At 44.0% G+C, this 23,470-nt stretch overlaps 1 protein-coding gene across 39 annotated transcripts in view; it reads left to right on the plus strand.

Annotated features, from left to right (window-relative positions):
• Positions 1-23,470, plus strand: part of DENND1B (DENN domain containing 1B) — a 363,581-nt gene that overhangs the window by 26,373 nt on the left and 313,738 nt on the right. Inside the window, exon 1 of one of the 39 annotated variants that reach the window (XR_014055155.1) lies at positions 15,734-17,394. The exons of the other annotated variants lie outside the window; for them this stretch is intronic. The gene's annotated coding sequence lies outside the window, so the exon portion shown is untranslated. Of the gene's footprint in view, positions 1-15,733; positions 17,395-23,470 lie in introns of those variants that run through there. 39 annotated transcript variants of the gene reach the window in all.

Consider the following 23,470-nt stretch of genomic DNA (forward strand, 5'->3'; position numbering starts at 1 on the left):
GCTTTGCAATATTGTCTTTTCTGCTATACAGTGAAGTGAATCAGCCGTACATAGACGTATATCCCCTCTGTTTTTGGATTTCCTTCCCGTTTGGGTCACTGCAGAGCGCTGAGGAGAGCTCCCTGGGCTGCATAGCAGATTCTGGTCAGTTGTCTGTTTGATACATAGTCTCAGTAGTGTTTACACATTAATCCCAATCTCCCAATTCTTCCTTCTCCCCACCCTCCAGTTCTCCCTTGGTATCCACACGTTTGTTCTCTATTTTTGCTTTGCAAAGAAGATCACCTGTACCATTTTTCTAGATTTCACATGTATGCATCAATATAACACGTTTGTTTTTCCCTGACCGACTTCACTCTGTATGACAGTCTCTAGGTCCACGCACGCCTCTGCAGATGACCCTGTTGACTTTTAATGTGGTTTAATTGAGGTCAGAGAACCTACTCTGTATATGACCCGTACTTGAAAATGTAAGGTTTTAGGGCCCATAATCTGTTCTGTCCTTGTGAGTATTCCATACGTGCTAAGTAGAGTATATATTGTGCAGTTGTTGGCTGTATTGCTGTAAATTGCTGATTAGGTAAAGGTGCTGATGCTGTTTTTCAAATCATTTATATCTTTATTGATTTGGGGGTCTATTTTTTCAGCTACAGGAGAGGAGTGTTAGCATCTCCAACTGTAACTGAACTTCTTGATTTTCCCCTTTTGGTTTGGGAAGTTTTTGCTTCATGTGTTTTGAACCTCTCACAAGATGCATGCACAGTTTTGAGTTATCTTCTTTGTGAACTGGCCCTTTCAGTGTGTGGGTTTCCTAGTCTCTGGTGATGCTTTTTGTCTGAAGAAGAGAGCTGCTCTGCCGCTCAGGATTCGTGTTTGCATGAAATTCTTCTTCTGTTCTTTTTTCTAAACTATATCTGTATTTAAAATCTATATATTTGGGTTTTACTTTTCTCTCCAGTCTAATAATTGCTGCTTTTAATTAGTAATCGCTGTAATTATTGGTATGTTTGGGTTTAAATCTACCATCTTGTTACTTGTTTTTTAGTTGTACTATCCAGGGCTTCCTTGGTGGATTAGGGAGGGAGGAGGAAACGGCAACCACTCCAGTATTCTTGCTGGAAAATTCCATGGACAGAAGATCCTGGCAAGTACAGTCCATGGGGGTCGCAAAGAGTCAGACGCAACTGAGCAACTAACACTTTCACACTTGTACTATCAGGTTTTAAAATTTGTTTCCATTTTTTTCTTCATACTGTCTTCTTTATTAGTAGATTTTAGAAAGTATTTCATACCTTTTCTCTTCTATTGGCTTTGTTTTTAGTGGTTCTATAATTGGTTCTTTGTTTATATTGGTTTATAATTTTATTGATTATACAATGATCACAGTCTACCATAAATTAAAATTATAGGAATCTTCTGGCAGTAAATTATATTTGTTCCCTCCCTCCCTTGGGGCCTTGGCTTCTACATAGGTTGTTATCCCCACAATAATTTATTATTGTTTGAACTATTACTTATTAAAGAAATTAGAAAATATTAAAAATAGTCTTCAGTATTTACTTACACATTTATCATCCCTGACAGCCTTCCTTTCTGTACTTTTGAATTTCTCTCTAGTATCATTTTCTTTTAGCTTGAAAATCTTTATTTAGTACTAATTGTAGGTCAAATCTGCTGGTCAGAAATTCTCTTAGCTTTTGTTTATCTTAAAATGTATTCATTATTTTGAAGGATAATTCATTTGGAAATAGAATCTTAGTTTGACAGAACCTTCTTTCCTCATTTTAAAGAAGTTGTTCCATTGTTTTCTGGCTTGCCAAGTTTTTGATGCGATCTCAACAGAAATTTTTAATCATTGTTCCTCTATATGATGTATATCTTTCTTCCCTCTCTGGCTGCTTTTATGGTTTTCTCTTTTTATTATGGTTTTCAGAAATTTGATTATCATGTACCTAGATTTGGTTTTCTTTGCATTTATTCTGCCTGGGACTTTGTTGAACTCCTTGGAGATACACACACACACGTGTGTGTGGGGGTTCACATTCAGAAAACTATTGACCATTATTTTTTTTCAAACTGTTTTTCTGTTCACCCTCTTCTGCACTGTTTTTCCCCCTGGGACTACAGTTCATATGTTAGATGTTTCACCAATCATAGAAACTGTTTTATATTTCTTAGTATTTTTTCTCTCTGTGCTTTAGTTTTTATAAGTTCAACTATTCTGTATTCAGTTTCTCTAAGCTTTTATTGTTTTATCCAGTAGCTGTTAAACCTATAGAGTGAATTTTTTTGTTTCAAATAATATATTTTTTGCATTGTAAAGCAATTGTCCTCCAATTAAAAAAATAAAGAAAATCATAAAACTAATATTTTTCAGTTCTAGATTTTCCATATTTGGTTCTTTTTGGTAATATCTATTTTTCCACTTAGATTCTTCCTCTGTTTATTCAGTCTAGCCTTTCCTTTAAATTTTTAGATGTATTTTTAATAACTTTTATTATTTTTTCATTGCTTCTATATTAGATTACCACAAACACAGTGACTTGAAGCAGCTCAGATTTATTATCTTACAGTTCTGGAGGTCAGAAATCTGAAATGAGTCTCACTAAGCTAAAGTCAAGGTGTCAGCAGGACTGTTTTTTTTCTGGAGGTTCTAGGAGATAATCGGTATTCTTGCGTTTTTCAGGTTCTAGAGGCCGCCTGTGTCCCTTGGTTCACGGTCCCCTTTCATCTTGAAAGCCGGCCATGGCCAAAAATGGCCAGTCGTTATCACATGTGCATCACTGTGACGCAGACACCTGGGTTTCCCTCTTTCATATTTAAGGATTCTTGTTGTTACATTGGGACCACCTGGATCATCTCGGATGCTCTTCCCGTGATGCTTCAAGTCACCGTGTCTGTGGTAACCTAATACAGAGGAAGAATCTACGTTTTGACAGGCCCCAGGGATTAGGGCATAGACATCTTTCAGGGCCGTCTGCCTTCGGTATCACTCTCTTAAAATTCTTTTCTGCTAATTCTGTGTCTGGTTCACTTGGGGTTTTTTTCTACACACTACCCCTGCCGACCTGGTTGTCCGCTTACGTGTTAGTGCATCTCTGCATGTCCGATTACTTTTCACTGTACACTGAATGTTGTGGGTGGCCTGTTACTGACAGGTGAACGCTTATTACCTTCCTTTAGTAAATGTTGAGTTCTGTTTTTGTGGGCAGTCAGTTTTTTGATGGATGAGCTTGATTTCTTCAAGATTCCTTTTAAGTCTGTGTTTGGGTGGGTCTGGAATATTTTGCTCCCCAGGTTTATGTCCAGAGCTGTGTGAAGTCTTGAGATTTTACCCGGTTTGTGGATGCTGTCAGATGACAGCCATTTCCTGGCTCAGAAACAGAGGACTCCACTGCTGCTGGCATATCAAGTGGCAGGCACGTCTGCATCAGTTTTCCTTGCCCCTCAGTTAACACAGAGGAGGGGTGGGCGGGCGGGCCTACATGGTTGCCCGCAAATGCAGCTGGTTGTGGTCTAGGGGTGGGTCCCTCCTCCAGGAGATCTTGCCAACCCAGGGATCAAATCCGATTAATAAGTCACGTAATCATTAAAAGCAAGTTAAAACTATTAACATGATACTAATGGGATTCAAGCAAACAGCCTTGGAAGACAGACTGTCTCCAACCAGAGCAAAGGAAGATGGAGAACATCCCTCCAGGAGCGGAGGGCAAGCAGGCTGACTGAATATCACTCTCTGGTTCCATAAGCTCAGGGAACCTCCTCTCGACCACAACCAGCTGCACTGGCGGGCATCCATCTCGGCCCACCCATCCCGCCCTGTGATCAGACATTTTGGAAGAGACGGCCTGGAACAGAAGCCTCGTCAGTGGCTCTGCTCTCGAGAGGTGAAGACGGATGAGACCCCTGGCCTTGCCTCCCCGGTGTGATCCGCCCCCCACCCCCGGAGTCTCAGCGGGGTTTTCCTGGCGCCCCGCGTGGCCTTATCTGGGTTCTGTGTGACGTCCGGAATCTCTCCTCACCCGCTCACGGCCGCCCGGCCCATGTGCATCCTGGAGTTTGGCGGGAGACTTAAGCGGAGCCTCGTGCATATGTTCGGAGCGCCCCTCGCTCCTCCGCTCGGCTGACTGCCCTTCTCTCTCTCTCTGCCTCCAGGTGTGAAGCCAGGGAGCGTGCAGTGCTGTTCCAGCCCATTTGTTTTCTTCTTCTCAGGACCGTAGTCCTGCTTTGTCTGTTGGGCAGCATCTGAAAGCATTTCTTTCAGATCCTTGCGCAGTTTTATTTTATTTTGCATCGTTTATGGTGGGCCGGCTAGTCTTTGCCTGTTACTGCCTCACGGCCAAAAGTGGACGCCTCTGTGCCTTTAATGGATTCATTCTTTTATAGTACCAGCATTACGGCATCCAGACTGTGAGACCGTTCACGTCAGGGGCTTTTTCTTCTCTGCCTTTCCTTCTTCCGACTCTGAAGTAAGTAGGTGCTCAGCACACGTGTCACGCTCTTCATGTCTGAAGAGGAACGCGCGGGAGAGATGAGACTGCAGTGCGCGCTGCAGGGCAGGAATGCCTTCTCCTGATGTTTTTGTTGGGTAATGTTGAGAATGAGAGTGCCGTGTGACAGGCTGGTTTACATCTGTTTACCGCTCTGTAAACAGAGGCCCAAAGTTCGTAACAGGAAACTTGTTATGAACTGTTGCTGAGTCGTTAGAAAGAAAAAGAAATCTCCGGAGAAATCAGTAAAACTCAGAGTGCTGTGTGTGGATTTCTTTTTCCTGAGACCTGAAATAGTGCCATTGTATTATATTTGGTATTTCTCTGTATCATTTAAATTTGCATAATAATTTACAGGTCATACAGGGATTTTACACATACTGTCTCGAGTTAACATTTGAATTTCTCAGCAGCGTTCCTCCTTTTACGGGTGAGGAAGTCGAAGCTCAGTGAAGTGTACTCGCATGGAAGGTTCCAGAGCTACGGCGTGGAGGATGGGGTTGTCATGGGGTCTCCACGTGGAGCTCAGTGGTCTTGCTTCACTCCGTGTGTGTGGGTCACCAAGTTAGCTCTTTATTTTCTGAGTGTGTGTGATTTATGTTCATTGTATGTGCTCTGATTTCTATGTGGGATCATGCAACTTAAAATTTAAATTCTTAACCTCGTCAGATTGTGTGGGCATGAAATACCTAAAACTACTCTTAAAGGTTTTTGTTAATAGGAAACACTTTATTAAAGGCAAACAGTATGCTTTTGTGTTATTTCCATCCATTAATACTTATTTTGCTTTGCCAATATGATAATTACGTTCAAACTATTATGTAAAAACTTAAGAATTGGACTTTTTGGTCCATTGGCTAAGACTCTGTGCTCCCAAAGCAGGGGGCCTGGGTTTGACCCCTGGTCAGGGAACTAGTTCCCATTTGGCACAGCCAAATAAAAATAATAAATAAAAAATTAAACCTTTAGAATTGTTTATTGACACATTCTCTTATTTTACTGTAGACATTAGTATTCTAATATTTAGAGTCTACTTAAAATCATGTTAATAGTTTAAAGCTGATTTAATGGTTATTTACATTATTAGTATCTGTAAATAAGGATGAAATCATTGTAATCCCCCTATATATTCTTATTTGGATAACATATCCTTAGGTGTGTTGACAATTTGGAATGCATGCTTGAATTCTATTGGCTACTCAATCTTAGGATGTTTCAGAAGTACCATTACTTCACTGAGAGGATTGTTTGGCATGAGATGTTAATTCTCTTCCATCCAGTGGTGTCTGTACTCAGTTTGAGAGAGGCTGGCTCTATCAACACGTAGGGTAATGATTTCCTTGCCTTATCCTTTTTCTCTGTAGCCTTTAGAAATTCCAGAAAAACAGAGCCTCTTTGTCAGGAAGAAAATACAGTCTTTATATGAAAAGCTTTGAATGCTTTTCTTATCAAAACACAGAGGGCTCTTTATCTCTGGATCCATTGGATCTACTTGTCAGCATAGGTGTCAGCTTTGCTTTACACCCCTTCCCTCAGAGTCCCAGGCCCAGTCTGCAGCGGACATCATAACAGCAAGTAAAAGTGACAAGTGTTCATCTGCTTTGGTTTATAAATACAGTCTTCAGCTTGCCCTCCATTCCAGTGTTACGCTGGACTTGGAGTTGAGACCTCGTTTCTAGGTCTACTTGCACCAGTAACTAGTTACATAACCTCGTATAAATAACTTACCCTTTCTTGGCTCAAATTGCTTTCATTGAAGCGAAATTGTAGACCATCCTAAAGCTTCTTACAGTTTAAACATTCTATTGTTTTAAGTGTATTTGTGCTTTAGTTCTTCAATTAGATTATCAACCCACAAATACAAGGATTTTATCTTACTTTTGGTACTTTTCACAACATGTAGTACAGTACATTGGATATAATGATAGAAATTTGTTCATAACTTCAGTTCTCAAACCTCAACTTTCATAAGAAATGGTTTTCCCATATAAGGATATCCTGCTTATAGTTCTCTTTTTTTTCCATCCTTCTGCCGTTTCAGATCATTCACATCAAAACAAAAACCTTTCTAGGGACCTTCCATGGTCTTATATAATCTGGTTTGAATACCCTCTTTTTGTAATTTTTTAAAGATTTTTTTTTTTTGATTTGGACTGTTTTTAAGTCTTTATTGAATTTGTCACAATATTGCTTCTGACTCAGATGGGAAAGACTGCCTGTAATGCAAGAGACTGGGGTTGGATCCCTGCGTCAGGAAGATCCCCTGGAGAAGGGACTGGCTACCCACTCCAGTATTCTTGCCTGGAGAGTTCTGTGGACAGAGGAGCCTGGCGGGCTCTAGTCCATGGGGTCACAAAGAGTTGGACACAACTGAGTGACTCACACTTTCACTTGCTTCTGTTTTATGTTTTCTTTTCTGGCTGTGAGGTATGTGGGATGTTAGCGCCCCGATCAGGGGTCGAACACACACCCCCTGTATTGGAAAGTGAAGTCCCAACCACTGGACCCCTGGGGAAGCCCCCCTGGGTTTGTATTTTTAGCCTTATCGTTTCTTTCCTCTTGTTCTCTCAGCTGTAGCCACAGGGCCTCCTTGCTGTGCCAGCCGCTCCTTTGTAACCTTTAGGTTTACTCTGCCACTGACACTCCTCTCCAGGACACCTGCATGGCTGATTGCTTTTCCTTCAGCTTTTGCTCCTTCTCACTTTGACTGACTAACTTCATGAAAATTGCTCACTCTTTTATCTGGCACTCATGGTTAAGTTATGCACCTAGCCCTAGATCAAACACTAGTTCATGGCTGTAGTGATTGCCTTTGCTGATATGAAATGCAATTCAGTAGCACAAAATTCCCCTGGAGTAATGGAATGAAACTGTTAACGGTATCTGCTCACGTCACATGTTCCAGTTTAGAAGCATAGGTTGGATTCCCTGGAAATTGGTAGGAGCATCTGTAGACTCAGTTATGTCCTTTCTACTGGGATGAGCTCATTACAGGAACTGGGAGTGAGGTCAGCTTCCTTGGAACCACATGGTTCCACGAATGGAAATCAGGGGCCTTTGGAAGAAGCTGTTATGGATTCTGTATATTGTATATGTCCTCCTACATGACAGTTACCAGCAGCTCTTTCAGTCATGAAGTTGGTATTAAATTTGACACGCTGTTTACCTGATAAATGCCATATTGGAGGGCGTGTGTGTACGTATGTACATACAGATATATGTATGCATATTTTTCCTTGAGCATCTGATATAAAATGAAGTTTGATAGTACAGAACTCCTCCAGGTAGTTGAACTGTGAACAGTATGATAGCATATTACACATTCTCATTTACAAGCAAAACTCTCAGTTCATTTTAGTTAATTGCGTAGTCATGTCTGACTCTTTGCCACCCCATGTACTGCAGCATGACAGGCTTCCCTGTCCATCACCGACTCTCGGAGCTTGCTCAAACTCATGTCCATCGAGTCGGTGATGCCATCCAACCATCTCATCCTCTGTCGTCCCCTTCTCCTCCCACCTTCAATCTTTCCCAGCATCAGGGTCTTTTCAAGTGAGTCAGTTCTTCGCATCAGGTGGCCAAAGGATTGGAGCTTCAGCTTCAGCATCAGTCCTTCCAATGAACATTCAGGACTGATTTCCTTTAGGATGGACTGGTTGGAACTCCTTGCAGGCCATGGGACTCTCAAGAGTCATCTCCAATGCCACAGTTCAAAAGCATCAATTCTTCAGCACTCAGCTTTCTTCGAAGTCCAACTCTCACATCCATATATGATTCCTGGAAAAACCATAGCTTTGACTAGATGGCAAAGTAATGTCTCTGCTTTTTAATATGCTGTCTAGGTTGGTCATAGCTTTTCTTCCAAGGAGCAAGCATTTTTTCCTCTCATGGCTGCAGTCACCATCTGCAGTGATTTTGGAGCCCAAGAAAATAGAGTCTGTCACTGTTTCCACTGTTTCCCCATCTATTTGCCATGAAGTGATGGGACCAGATGCCATGATCTTAGTTTTCTGAATCTTGAGTTTTAAGCCAACTTTTTCACTCTCCTCTTTCACTTTCATCAAGAAGCTCTTTAGTTCCCCTTCACTTTCTGCCATAAGGGTGATGTCATCTGCATATCTGAGGTTATTGATATTTCTCCCAGCAGTCTTGATTCCAGCTTCATCCAGCCTGGCATTTTGCATAATGCATTCTGCATATAAGTTAAATAAGCAGAGTGACAATATACAGCTTTGATATACTCCTTTCCCAGTTTGGAACCAGTTTGTTGTTCCATGTCCAGTTCTAACTGTTGCTTCTTGACCTGCATACAGATTTCTCAGAAGGCAGGTAAGGTGGTCTGGTATTCCCATCTCTTGAAGAATTTTCCAGTTTGTTGTGATCCACACAGTCAAAGGCTTTGGCATAGTCAATAAAGCAGAAGTAGACGTTTTTCTGGAACTCTCTTGCTTTCTCGAAGATCCAACAGATGTTGGCAATTTGATCCCTGGTTCCTCTGCCTTTTCTAAATCCAGCTTGAACATCTGGAAGTTCACAGTTCACGTACTGTTGAAGCCTGGCTTGGAGAATTTTGAGCATTACTTTGCTAGCATGTGAGATGAGTGCAATTGTGCAGTAGTTTGAACATTCTTTGGTATTTCCTTTTTTTGGGATTGGAATGAAAATTGGAATGAAAACAGAGCAAAACTCTGGTTTCTTAGAAATCCATGGAAGTGTTTTGGAGGCTCAGTTTTCTTCTATTAGGCTGAATTCATATGCTTATTTTCTATCTGTTTATCTTTTTGGGTTAAGGGTCTAGTCACATGTTTTCTTAATAGTTTTAAAAATTGAGTGGTTGTTTTTTTTTTATTGCTGAGTTTTTAAGGAATACACATGTACACACACACACAGAAAATACAACTTCTTTGTTGGATTTGCAAGATTTTTCTCCTAGTCTGTGTCTCATCTTTTCATTCTCTTAATTGAACACTGTCTCCCAGAGAAGAGCTCTCCTTTGTCATAAGTGCGGTTTATCAGTTTTCATTTTCAGTTCAGTATGTATCTAGTTTGCCTTTTGTTTTCTCCTTTGACTCATGTACTACCTAGAAGTGTACTAATTGGTTCTAATTATTTGGGGGTTTTCCACCCATCTTTCTGTTCCATGTTGGTGACGTAATGCCAGGGGATACGTGCTGTGTGACCTGAACCCTGTTAGACTTGCCCTGTGACCCAGCATCTGGTCTCTCCTCTTCAGTGTCCTGTGTGTATTCGGGGGTTTGTCTTAGGACCCAGTTAAATTATTCGACAGCATTTGGATTGTTTGAGGCTCACTTTGAAGGTTTATCAGATGAGACCTTCAGACTGGTGCTGCTTTCCAAGCGTTGTTACCCTCTGGGGAGTGGACCTCACAGCCTGTTCATCGTGAGGCTTTTCTTCCCCACTCCGGATGGTGTGGACATTAGCTGCTCCTGGCCCTGGGATTCTTCTGTCTGCTGCCTGTAGGTGGTCCTTCCCTCGGGGCGTGGGGTGGGGTGTGTGTGTGTGTGTGTGTGTGTGTGTACGTGCACACCTGCTGATCACAGTCCTGGAGGACGACAGGCACGGTGAGCCGCCTGCGGTCTCCAGAGCCCTTTCCCGGGCACTTTCTCTTCCCCCTGCTCTTTTCTGGGGATGCTCGCTGCCCCGGCCTCCAGCCTCCCAAGCCCACCTCCTCATCCCAGGAAGACCCGTGGGTTCTGCCTGCTGTGACCCACGGCTGGAAGCTCTGCAGACAGTGAGCGGCGGCCGTGGCCGGGTTCGCCTTGACTGCTCCTCTGTCGGGGGTCACTGTCCTGTCCCGACCGGTGTCTGAAACATTTGTTGGATGGGGGCTGAGTGCAGTCCTTATCGCTTTCTCTCGGTGGAAGCAGATGTCCTGTTGACAGGCTGTAGAAGTGCCGCCTTTCCCCTGGTTAGGGGAGAAGAGACGTAGCTAGATTCCGTGGGGTAAATGGTCTTTGGACGTTCAGTTCTGTCGTGGTCCTGGGAAGCTTGTCATCTTTCTGCCCAAGCAGTGGTTATGCCCAGCACCTCCCACTCTGTATTTCTCACTTCTCAGTCCGAATTCTCCTGGGAGAGAGACCCAGCCCAGCGCCAGGCCTGTGTTTGGCTCCTTCTGCTCTGGCCTGGGGTCAGACTTAGCAGATGTGGAGGCGGCTTCCTGGGCCCTGCCGCCTGGGGTATGGGCCACAGCTCCCAGGGACCGGGGAGCTGTGTGGTTACCCCCTTTACAGGTTTAATGTTGCCGTTTTTGGTTTTGAAAGGGAAAGATTTATAAGTCCAAAGGAGAGAAACAGCACCTTAAACACAAAACTCAGCGTGGCTTCAGAATAATTTATCATGGCGCTCCTTCTCCAGTTGTGATGATATCAGATTCTCTTCATTGTCCTAAACCAGCAGTCCTCAACCTTTCTGGCACCAGGAACTGGTTTCGCGGGAGACAGTTATTCCGCAGAAGGCGGGTGGTAGTTTCAGGGTGATTCAAGTCCATTACATTCACCGTGCACTTTATTTTTATTACATCAGCCCTGCCTCAGGTCGTCGGGGATTAGGTCCTGGGGGTTGGGGGCTCCTGGCCTCAACGGTGGGTGCTCATGCTTCCTTATCCACGCTGGGTCAGAGAGAAAGAGGAGACGGAGTAAGCCGGCATCAGAGAACTTAGGAGCAGTTGAAGCGGAGTGCGCGTAGAGAACGTGCCTCACAGGGAACCAGGGAAGCCAGGAGGGCCTCCTGGAAGAAGATGGACTGGGCCAGGTGCTCTGGGCACGTGACCGGCATCACCGCGCCCCTGCCGATGCTGGCACTGCGCGGGGGGTTTTGCCATGAGAAAAGTAATGCCTTATTTATTTCCTTAAAGGCTAGTTGATTGTAAACACAGCTCTGCCTAGACTAAAAGGAGATGTGTGAATGACGGAAGGAAGCCAAGCCTTTTTTTTTTTTTAAGCTGAATACTAAATATTTATTTTGAAGTTTACCAATTTTTACATACGTGGAATCTAGAGGTTTTTGACCTTTAATAAATTAGATTCTTGTTATCTTGTGAATGTCTTTCTTGTCTAGCTAAGGAAAGGCCTGGAAACTAACCAGAATGATGGCTGTGCCTTATTGAAATGATTGAGTAGAGTTTCCTGTAATACTTGGGTGGTGGACAGAGGCAAACGAGTCCAACGGGAGAAGGCAAAACACGTCTCATTCCAAGGGCCTCTGGAGTTCTGTCATGCCTCCAGTGGAATGTTACTAGGTGGGTGTCCACTGCTTCTTAAGAAGAACTGCTGTATAGTGTTTGTCAGTGTGTTTGGAGCTACCAGTTGGTTGCTTGATAGATAAATTGGGTTCCCAGGGTACGTTTTGGATCGTTTTTATGCGAGAAAAGAGACAGAAGTGGGATGTGCATTTTTGAGTTTCCCAGGTGGCTGCTGTGCATCTGAAAGTTTGAAGTCACTGTCTAGAGGAGGAGGGCTGTGGTGGTCCACGGGCCCGCAGCCTGGGCGCTCCGCGGGCAGGGCTGCAGGTGTAGGAGTGCGCTGCTGACCGCCAGCTGCCGGGGCCGGGCGTGCTACCTGGGGCCCTGTGTGTGCAGCAGGAACACCGGAGCAGGCGTGGGCGGGCTGAGAGTGGTGATGGGACCATGAACAGGAAACAGGGGGGTTGGATTCATAGCAGGCCTTTGACCTTGGAATCAGGGTGATCGTTAAGACGGGTGGCAACGATTTTTGATGTGTTGCATAAATGCTGGTATTGAGAAATCTCATCTGTTAAATAAGTCTCAGAGACATTCAGAAAAATAGAAGCTTGGGTGTGTACCCAGCAGTGAACAAAAAAGAGGAAGCTGTTTTCAGGCTGAGGATAATAGCAGGCACAAGGAAGGCAGCGAGAAGCAAAGTGCTGAGCACAGGAGAGCTGAAGCTGGTGGGGAGCCAGTCCACAAAGCGGGCGAGGGTGGGATGTGTGTGTCCAGTGTATCTCTCACCATCTCAGGGGCATCTCTATGACAGATGGATTTCATCCCTTCAACTTAACATACAAGAATTGGGCAAACCATTTAATCTCTTTATTAGGTAGTATCTTTGGCTCCTTATAGGGCTTCCCTGATAACCCCGGTTCAATTCCTTGGTCAGGAAGATCCTCTGGAGAAGGGATAGACTACCCACTCCAGTCTTCTTGGGCTTTCCTCCTGGCTCAGCTGGTAAAGAATCCACCTGCAATGCAGGAAACTCCAGTTCAATTCCTGGGTTGGGAAGATCCCCTGGAGAAGGGAAAGGCTACCCACTCCAGTATTCTGGCCTGGAGCATTCCATGGACTGTATAGTCCGTGGGGTCGCAAAGAGTTGGACATGACTGAGCGACTCTCACTTTTCACTTGGCTCCTTGTAACTTAGTGTCTTTACTCTGTGCATTCAGTCGAAGCTCTCAACTGTTGTTGCTGAGCTCTGGCAAGAGGGTTGTTTAAAAGTTATTCCAACCTGTCTTTTCTAATCATATGTCTTAAAATGAGTAAGAGTCTAGATGCCTACTGAAAATGGAATGTCATATGGCTCACACAAAAGTGAGCAGAAGTCCAGATGACTCTCTCAGAAAAGGAAATGTGTTCACGAACCCATGAGAAACAGCCTCAGAGTTGGGATTTTTTTTTTCAACAGAGTGGGTGGAGATAATGCTCAGCCTGGATTTTTTTAAATTTCAGTTTTATCTTCCTGCCAAAATCCAGAGTATTTTATAAAACTTCTTATGGAGCTGACTAGCCTTCTGCAGCAAAAGACTCTTGAAGCAGCTATATTATGCAGAGAGATGGTGATATAGTGCTCGGTCGTGTCTGATTCTTTGTGACCCCATAAACCATAGTCCACCAGGCTCCTCTGTCCATGGGAGTCTCCAGGCAAGAATACTGGAGGGGTTACCATGCCCTCCTCCGGGGGGTCTTCCTGACCCTGGGATGGAACCCGTATCTCTTGTGTCACCTGCATTGCACCTGCTGAGCTGTTTTATGCAGAGGACATAGTAAAACGGAGCCACTCTCCCTCCAGCATTTGGATGGATGTACTTGATACTGTCATAAAAGAGGAAAAAATCAGAACTCAGACCTGTAGAAACAGTTTAATTTGAATTTTGAACTCTGAGCAAGTACAGAAAAGAAAGAATAATTTCCTTTATTATGTCAGCTTTGGGATAAAGAAGAGACTTGCCTATTTGGAATCAATATGGCTTTTGATGCTGTTCAAAAAAGAGCTGTTGTACCTATTTGATTTTGCCCATCTTATTTCCTATTAAAGAAGTTTCCTTTTCTTATGGAGAGCAGTTCATTTGTTCATTCATTCATTCAGCGAACATTAATTGATGCCTACTTTGTTCTAAACACAGTCCCAGATACTGAAGATAAGAGTTTTTGAATCAAAGTTAAGCTAGATGCCAGATTAATCTTTCTGTCTCTTATTTTTTTCTGGTCCTTGTTTCCTCCTGTGAGTTCTAACATGATCCATAACGTTGTTCTCCATATCAGTTAGTCCTCTTTTCAAAAATGTCGATTTTTTTGTTACTGCTCTATTTTAAAGAATAAAGGCCAATTTTTATTGCTTTTTAAAAAAACGTCAATAAAGACCTCAAAGTGTAGAGGCTTAAGTAACAAGTTCAGAAGCAGGTGATCTGGCTGGAGGATGCTCTTCTGTGATGCCATGCAAGGATTCGTGTGCTGCGGTTTCCTAGACTGTTCTCATCTGCATAGTCAAAGCTGGGTCATACTGTGTCCAGGTTCAAGCCCACAGGATGGGCAGGAGAGAGAGTTCAGGCCAGGTGGTTCCTGCATGGCAAGGCAGGGGGGAAGTTTGATACATCCCTTTGCCTGGTAAAACCTTAGTAAGTACATGGCGACCCTTGGCCGTCAGGAGGCTTGGGAGGTGCAGGCTCTAGCTTCATGGTCAAGCGGTGGGGGTGGAACTGAGGGGGTCCACTAGCAGTCGGCCGTTTGTGCCCGAGTAGAATTGGCATCTTCTGTGGTTTCAGGAGCTCATCCCAGTCCAAGGAGCTTGTGAGGGATAAACAGCCCAATATAGGTCCAAACCTGTTTTCTCTTCATCCCTCACCTCCAGTGCAGATACTAACACATCTGATTTCCACACATAAGCTGCCATGCGTGTCGGGGGGTTTAGTGAAATGCCAGGGAAAGAATGGCGAGGATGACACCACTTTTCTTACTGTGTACAGGTTTATCAGCTCAGCTGGATAGCGTAGTGGGAAAGTGCTGAAGTCTGTGAACAGGCTGAATGGAGGTGCCACTTATTAGCTCTAATACACGTTTGTGTCCTCCTGACGATGAAAACCTCGGCTCGTCCCCGCCGCATCGCTGCATTCTCTCTGTGGCCTCTGGTGCTCCCTTTCCCATCTTTCTCTTCTCCCTCTGTTCTTTGTTTGTTCACAGAAGGGCTTATTGCTAACGTTACGCTTTCTTTACTTTTGAAAAGCTGGAATATTAATATATTTAATCCTAAACCTCTTCAAAATTGAATTTTTAAAGGAACTCTCGAGTGAAATTCTAATTTAGGATTTTCAATTTGATTTTATGTTGGAAGAACTGAGTAGAAGATATGGAAATTCTTCTGAAGGAAAATGTTTTGTGAAGCATTCTTCTTGACAAAGTTAAGCTACTGTATAAAACAACTTTTCTATTAATTTTTGTAGTAGTATAATACTTATAAATAAATATATCATGTGTTTGACTACATGTATCTATATGCATATTGGTGAAAATTTGGAAAACGAAAATGCATGTATCAGAAAATACAAGTCACTCATAATGCCATATTCCAGAAGTTGCCATTGTTAGCATTTTTAGGTGTTTCCTTGTGTCCTTAATATGCCCTTGCCTTTGTGCGCTTGCTAAGTTGCTTCAGTCATATCCAACTCTTTGTGACCCTATATAGCCCACCAGGTTCCTCTGTCCATGGAGTTCTCCAGGCAGGAATACTGGAGTGGGTTGCCATTCCCTTCTCCAGGGGATCTTCCCAACCCAGGGATTGCACCCGTGTCTTTTATGTCTGGTGCATTGGCTGACTGGTTGTTTACCACTAGCACCATGGAAAGCTGATCTTTAATATATTTGATGTTAATTTTTAAGAGTCATAGTCAGTTGGTTGTCTTTTGTCTTCATTTTGCCATGGCATAATTTATAAATGAAAAAGAGATCTAATGGTCAACCTGATAGACCCATTCCATCTTGAGTTTTGTATATCGTATTTTTCTGTTTTATCAAACGTTGTGTTAAATTGTTGTGCATTTTTTTCTGCATTATTGGGAACAAAATACTTAACATTTCTTGCCAGTCATTGCCTATGTGCTTAGCTCCAGAGTGTTTATGTGACTTTTAAAAGTGTAAGGACATATTCCTCCAAGCCAGACATCTGTTGGGTATAAGCATAGATTCCCCGCACCCTACCCCCTCAGGATAAATGTATTCCTTTTGTTAAGCTTGTTGGTCGTGACCTCTTGAAATTGTCAGGCTAATCAGCACCATAGATTGTTTTTTACTAAAGCACATTTTATTTCTCCTAAAATTTGGGAAATCGGTTTCTATTGCTGTATGGGGCATGTAGCATTAATTCTGAATGCTTATACAGTTTTTGTATACCTCTCTCATTAAGTCGCTATCCACTTGTAGTGTTGAACTATTCTGAGTATTTTGTAGTTTCTTCCATTTTTAAAATTATTAATGTAGTATGCTGTTGACAATTTTGAAACAAGTGAAAAGATTATTCTTTTTCATACCAGTAACATAAAAATATTCATTTTTGCATGTTCCCTTTCAGATTTCAGTGTGAACTTATTACTTAATGTGGTTGTAATCATATATAATAGTGTTTTTTAGTTAATAATTTTTAATCAGTTGCTACCATGGATGTGAGTACAAGATTATGTATATTTAAGAAGCTTCAATCCTCCCCACAGCTATTGTAAATATTCATGAACTCACTCATAGCTTAATATGCTTGAGAAGATTCTTTTATAGCCATGATATGACTAAATATAAATTTGTCTGAGGTGTTTAATATTTACAAGTTTAAAAACATTTGCAAATAGTTTTTCTATGTTTGGCTGGGCTCATGTTCCATTATGCTTCCTATTTCTCAGTTTTAATTGAGTACATGCCTTGTGGTTTTACTATTTCTCCTTTGTTCAACATCAAAAAAAAAAACTTGTAAAGTAAATAAATGCTATGACATGCAAAAAGCTACGTTTTCTTTTTTACTAATACATTTTGACCAATTCCTTCAGTGGTAAATGCAGTAGTAAAAATTTTAATGAGGAATAGCTAATATAAAAATTGAAAAAATAATGTACTATAATTTCGTATGTATCCTTTAGTTAGGCAGATTTTTAAGTGCAGGAGACTAGGATGTCACAAATACGCCTGTGTATTATTTTAAGAGCGTGCACAGAGGCAGGGAGGCACGTCAGTAGAAAACGTTCACTGACCCATGTGTGAGCTGGTGACCAGGATTGTTCAAGCATCGAGCTCTAAAAGTTTTTCTCTTATCTTTATGTTAAACAATGGAAAGTTTTGCCGTATGGTCACATAACATCTTCATCAGGTTCTCCCCAGGAGACCTTAGTGAGTTTTCAGCTGAGTGCCTGACAGGATTTTCTCCGGGGCGAGCTGGTCGGACGGGAGTCTGGACGCGGAGGCCGGGCCGTGGGGGGCCGTGGGGGGCCGCGGGGGGCCGCGGTCGTCATGGTCCAGGTCGAGTGGGAGCAGCTCCCTCTGCCGCGGGGGCTTTGCGCCCAGACCTCGGACACAAAGGGGTGGCCTTTGTTCTCTGGAGAGGGGCTAATCCGCCCGCTGCCCACTGCGAAGACCCTTTCATGAGGGAGGGAAAAAAACTCCTCTGGAAGGTGAAGGGTGAGCAGTTTAACCTCTGACCGAGGAACAGAAAAGCCAGGAAGGGGGAAGAAGTGTCGGGAAGGGGGCGGTAGAAGAAGGGGAGGACCTTTCCCCGAGGTCCGTGCGGAGGGGACTCTCGGAGGTGGATATGAGAGTTCTCGTAAGTCAGTCGTATTTTCCAAAAGTGCTTTTCAGTTTCAGATTCTTTTCTTCCAGTGCCGTGTTGGTTTCTGCCGGGCCATTGGAGCCAGTGGTAGCTGTTGGTACGCCCCCTCGCTCGAGAGCCTCCCCCGCCCGCCCCACCAGCTGCCCGTGGCACACGCGGCCGTGCGTGTGTGGCCGTGCCACCCTCCCTGTTCGTCCCAGCCTCTCCTTCCCTCCGTGTGTCGACAAGTCTGTTGTCTACATCTTCGTCTCCATTCCTTCCCGGCAAATTCAACTTAGGATTCTTGTTGTTTTTTATTTTTAACGTTTATTATTTTGGGCCGTGCTCCTGGATCCCCCTTGCCGCGTGGGCTCTTCCCCGGCTGCAGTGCGGGGGCTTCTCTCCTTGGGGCCTCCGGTTCCCGAGCGCAGGCTCCAGCGTTGTGGCCCGTGGGCTTGGCTGCTCCGCAGCAGGTGGGATCTTCTGGGATCAGGGATTGAACCCGTGTCTCTCCATCGGTAGGTGATTCTTAGCCACTGAGTCACCAGGGAAGCCCCTCAGCTTGGTATTCTAAAGCGTAGGTGTTTAATGTCCTTGTGTGAAGCTCGAGTCTGTAAGACAGCAACGTGAACGTAGGAAACAGTGAAAACTGTATACTCTCGCTCGCTCTCTCTAATTCAGTGCCATTGACAGAGGAGCCTGGTGGGCGACAGCCCGTAGGGTCTCCCAGAGTCGGATATGACTGAAGTGACTGAGCACACACAGCAGACGTCTGCTGAGTCCTCACTGTCCTCTTGCTGTCCTTGGCCGAGAGCCTGTCCACCCTTGTTCCTTGACTTCCCCCCTCAGCTTCTTCAGTTGCTGTGACCCCCGGTCCCTGCCACAGAGAGGAGCAGGCTTGCGTACTTCTCTGTAATGTTAAGACTCCCTCCCATGTGATGGGTGGCGTTTTGGTGCTCACCGGGCTGGGTGGTCAGTCCCTCACACAACCGCAGGTGGGAGTGTGCCTGCAGTCCTGTCGCCCGGTCTTGTCAATGCTGAGAACTTTCTATAATCCAATTATAGCTGATGGAAATCAGCTTGTTTCCTAACCGTCGGGTCACTTGCCCTCTCGGCTCGACCAGTACGGCCTGCTTGCTTCTCTCCTCTTCTCTGTCAGGTATCAAAGCCCGGGTAACAGTTTGGGTCTTGTTCGTCGGGGCCCCTTGCTTGGCCCTGCTGACGTGGGTAACTTTTTCCTGAAACTAGCCAGCCGTCAGTATGGGTAGAAGCTGTGTGCCTTGTGCTGTGTGGGACACACTCTCAAGCCCAGTTGACCAGGGGTCCTGGTTTCCCCAGTTCACATGCCTTCTGTTGTTCGGATTTCCATTGGTAACAATAGACGCTTCTTCCTGCAGTTACGCATTTGACCCTGAAGAAAAAGGAGAAGGAGGGAGGGTCTGAAAAAGACGGGGAGAGAGCACGCTGGCTGGACAGTGATGGTGGGTGAAGGGGGCAGGGAGGGGCTGGAAGGGGGCGTGCAGAGCGAGTGGCGGGTGTGAGAAACGCCTGAGACACGCGAGTTAGGGAGCGATGGGGGCGAACGCCCGAGCAGGTCCTCCTTCCATTAACAAGTGGCTGAGACTGTACGTACAGACGTTTCGTAGGAATACTGTTCCTTCAAACAGTACGGATGGGTGGTGTTATAAAAGAATCAACCAGGCTTGGGAAGGTCCCAGGTGGGTGGAGGTAGGTTATATGAAGAGAAGCTGTAAGGAACCCATCATTGGGCTGAGGCACTGTCTCCATGCAGCACGTCTATGTCTCTCGCCTTACAGTAGTGACTGCTGGTGATCTATATACTTCCTGTGTGTTAGCTGTGTTTATAAGCGACGTGTGTGTGTGTATGTAGGTATGTTATCTTCACTCATCCTAACAGCATCCCACAGTGGCTGAAGTGCAAATGTGAAAGTGCTAGTCACTCAGTTACGTCTGGCTTTTTGCAACCCCAAGGACTGTAGTCCACCAGGCTCCTCTCTGTCCATGGGATTCTCCAGGCCAGAGTACTGGAGTGGGTAGCCATTCCCTTCCCCAGGGGATCTTCCCCACCCAGGGATTGAACCCGGTCCGGTCTCCTGCATTGCAGGCAGATTCTTTACCCTCTGAGTCAGCAGAGACGCCCCCCCCCACCCCGCTCCCGCTGGTGGACTAGTGGTAATTCACTGCATTACCAAGGGGAAGACTGAGGCCCGGGGCCTGAAGTGTCTTGAGATCACACGTTGCTCACGGGTGGCACTTCTGCATGAAGCCTGACTTCGGAACTCAGCAACCTGGCCTCTTAGCGTGGTGCTGTGCTTCTTTACAATTTCAAGGAAGGTATAATTAGGTGCTGCCTTAAAGCCTTGACCTTCAAACAGCAGTCCCCCAACTTAAAAAAAAAAAATCGCTTTGCTTTCTTAGTACTTCCTGTAGAATAACCTAAAGAGGAATCAGTTGCTCAGTTTTTAAGAGGAGAACCTGGTGGTGAAATACACAAATAAAGTTATTTTTGGTCGTGGATTTCAAATTCAGTTTTTTCTTTCACTGTCTTTTCTTCCTGTTACAGTGTCTCCGTTAATTTTCTAAATGTGTAATTCCGTTCGTTGTTCCAAATGACACAGTTCTCTTTTCCCTCTATTAATCTGTTTTGATTCTTTGGTGGTCAGGTTTTGTCATTGTTTCTGGCAAGTGTGATGTGAATGCTTTCGGGCAGTTACCAGAATGAAGTAGCACCCGCTGTTGGTCATAGTCTTGGGGAGCGAATGTCCTTGGAGGTTTCAGTCATCCACTATGTTGAACCGTGGATGTGATGATGGCAGCATTGCAGAGCTCTAGTAAGCTGCTTCTCAGAGTGATGAACCCGCCTCTACTTTGAGAGTGTGTTTTCCTTGGATAGCATGCTTATACAATTCAGACATCTTCAAAACGTTAAATTTCTATAGTGTGTATATGTACCAATTATGATTAAACAACTGGTGTCTGACTTGTATTTATTTTTTTGAAAGTGTAGTTCTTAAAGAAGTTCAAGGAAACTGGTTTGTTAATACTATTCATTTTCATTTTATCTTAAAATGTTACCTTAGAATCAGCAAACTGGAGGGATCCTTCTGCATTGAGAATAAACTTAGCTAAACAGGGACCATCTTGATGCTAAAAGCCACCAGAACAAAGATTTCAAAGAGTTAGTTTACTTTAAACATACAATCAATCTTAAATAACTTTTTCCTTTTCTAATTTAAATCCTCATACCATAATAAACCTGGTTTGATTCCTGGGTTGGGAAGATCTGCTGGAGAAGGGACAGGCTACTCACTCCAGTATTCTTGGGCTTCCCTTGTAGCTCAGATGGTAAAGAATACGCCTGCAATGTGGGAGACCTGGATTCAATGCCTGGGTTGGGAAGACCTCTGGAGAAGGGAAAGACTACCCACTCCAGTATTCTGGTCTAGAGAATTCCGTGGACTGTATAGTACATGGGTTCACAGAGAGTCAGACATGACTGAGTGACTTTCACTTTCACTTCACTTTCACCCTAATAAAGAGTTCAGAAGATAATGATCCCTGAAACATACTATTTGGTTCACACAGTATTTATGAAATGTTCAGTTATTTTTGTTGTTGTCATTGCTCAGTCGTGTCTGACTCTAGGCCACCCCATGGACTGCAGCATGCCAGGCTTCTGTGACCTTCACCAACTCCCAGAGCTTGCTCAAACTCATGTTGCCATCAACTCTCGTGTCCTCTGTCATCCCGTTCTCCTCCGGCCTTCAGTCTTTCCCAGCATCAGAGTCTTTTCTAATGAGTCAGGTGGCCAGAGTATTGGAGCTTCAGCATCAGTCTTTTCAATGAATATTCAGGGTTGATTTTCTTTAGGATTGACTGGTTTAATCTCTTTACAGTCCAAGGGACTCTCAAGAGTCTTCTTTAACAAAAGCATCAATTCTTCAGCACTCAGCCTTCTTTATGGTCCAACTCTCACATCCATACATGACTCTAGGAAAAACCATAGCTTTGACTATACAGATTTTGTTGGCAAAGTAATGTCTCTGCTTTTTAATATGTTGTCTAGATTGGTCATAGCTTTTCTTTCAAGGAGCAAGCATCTTCTAATTTCATGACTGCAGTCACCATCTGCAGTGATTTTGGAGCCCAAAAAAACAAAGTCTCTCACTGTTTCCATTGTTTCCCCATCTATTTGCCATGAAATGATGGAACTGGATGCCGTGATCTTAGTTTTTGGAATGTTGAGTTTTAAGCCAGCTTTTTCACTCTCCTCTTTCAGCTTCATCAAGAGGCTCTTTAGTTCTTCTTCACTTTCTGCCATAAGGGTGGTGTCATCTGTGTATCTGGTTTATTGATATTTCTCCTGGTAGTCTTGATTCCAGCTTGTGCTTCATGCATTCCAGCATTTCACATGATGTACTCTGCATGTAAGTTAAATAAACAGAGTGACAATATACAGCCTTGATGTGTACTACTCCCTTCCCAGTTTGGAACCAGTCCGTTGTTCCATGTCCAGTTCTAACTGTTGCTTCTTGACCTGCATACAGGTTTCTCAGGAGGCGAGTAAGGTGGTCTGGTATTCCCATCTCTTGAAGAATTTTCCACAGTTTATTGTGATTCACACAGTCAAAGGCTTTGGCTTAGTCAATAAAACAGAAGTAGGTGTTTTTCTGTAATTTTCTTGCTTTTCCTTTGATCCCATACATGTTGGCAATTTGATCTCTGGTTCCTCTGTCTTTTCTAAATCCAGCTTGAACATGTGGAAGTTCTCAGTTCCCATACTGTTGAAGCCTGGCTTGGAGAATTTTGAGCATTACTTTGCTAGCGTGTGAGATGAGTGCAATTGTGCAGTAGTTTGAGCATTCATTGGTATTGCCTTTCTTTGGGACTGGAATGAAAACTGACTTTTTCCAGTCCTGTGGCCACTGCTGAGTTTTCCAGATTTGCTGGCATATCAATTATTTTACCTAATTTAAAAATCAGATAATTCTTTTTCTTGAAAATTCCAAGGTCTCTGAACAGTTAAGAGTGTCTGTCAGCACTGGGCCCACTCTCCACGTGGCTGGAGCTGAGCTGTCGCTGCCTTCTGGAGAAGGGGCTTGGGAACCTGCCTTCTACCTGTGTCTCTCTCCCCACAAGCCCCTGCCCCGGTTCACTGCCCACTCAGTCCCATCACCTGTGTATCCCCTGGAGGCATTTGACCTTGAAAACAGCTGTTACTTTTCTGTCTATAAAGAGGGAATATACCTGTGTAATGAATAAATATTTATACCATGAGCTTTTTCTCAGATTTTAAGAAAATTTTAATTTTTATTGGTCTATGCCACATTGAAACACTGGCGCAGATGGTTGATTCATTATATTACTCTTCAGTCAGGGTTAACCAGACTTACATTAGAGTAGGCTGGATACCTCTCAAAATAAGCAAATTCACAAAGTTTACTCTGAAGGAATAGATAAGACAGGGAAGAATTTTCTATGCATTATATATGTTCATTGAATGGAGAGAATGAGGAATTCAATAATAAGCTGAAAAAGCCCTTTATGCAGTATACAATTAAGGATATAAAACATGATTTCTTCCTTTGGGAGCCTTATTTAAGCGAGGAGACACAAATAAAGTAGTTAAGTCGTGGTGTAAAGCAGTATTGTTCAGAAGAACGGGCTCAGATGGTCCGAGTTGCTGGGAAGTGGGCCAGTCTGTGTGGCTGCAGTGTTTTGGGAAGGCCCTCCAGCCTCGGTCCAGAATCATATGAGAAGATGGAGAAGAGGGAACACAGGGTTTCACGGGGGAGGGGGTAGAGTGTATGTTGGAGCCAGTGCTTGGCGTCGGGAATATCTTCATTTCTGTGAAAGATGGGAGGGAGGCCTGGAATGAGCTGGAAACTTGAGCTGAAGTCTTGATGGGCACACACTTGGGTAGGCAGG

The sequence above is a fragment of the Giraffa tippelskirchi genome, chromosome 5 (genome assembly GCF_054371585.1).
Source record: "Giraffa tippelskirchi isolate mGirTip1 chromosome 5, T2T-mGirTip1v1.2.pri, whole genome shotgun sequence".
NCBI classification, from domain to species: domain Eukaryota; kingdom Metazoa; phylum Chordata; class Mammalia; order Artiodactyla; family Giraffidae; genus Giraffa; species Giraffa tippelskirchi.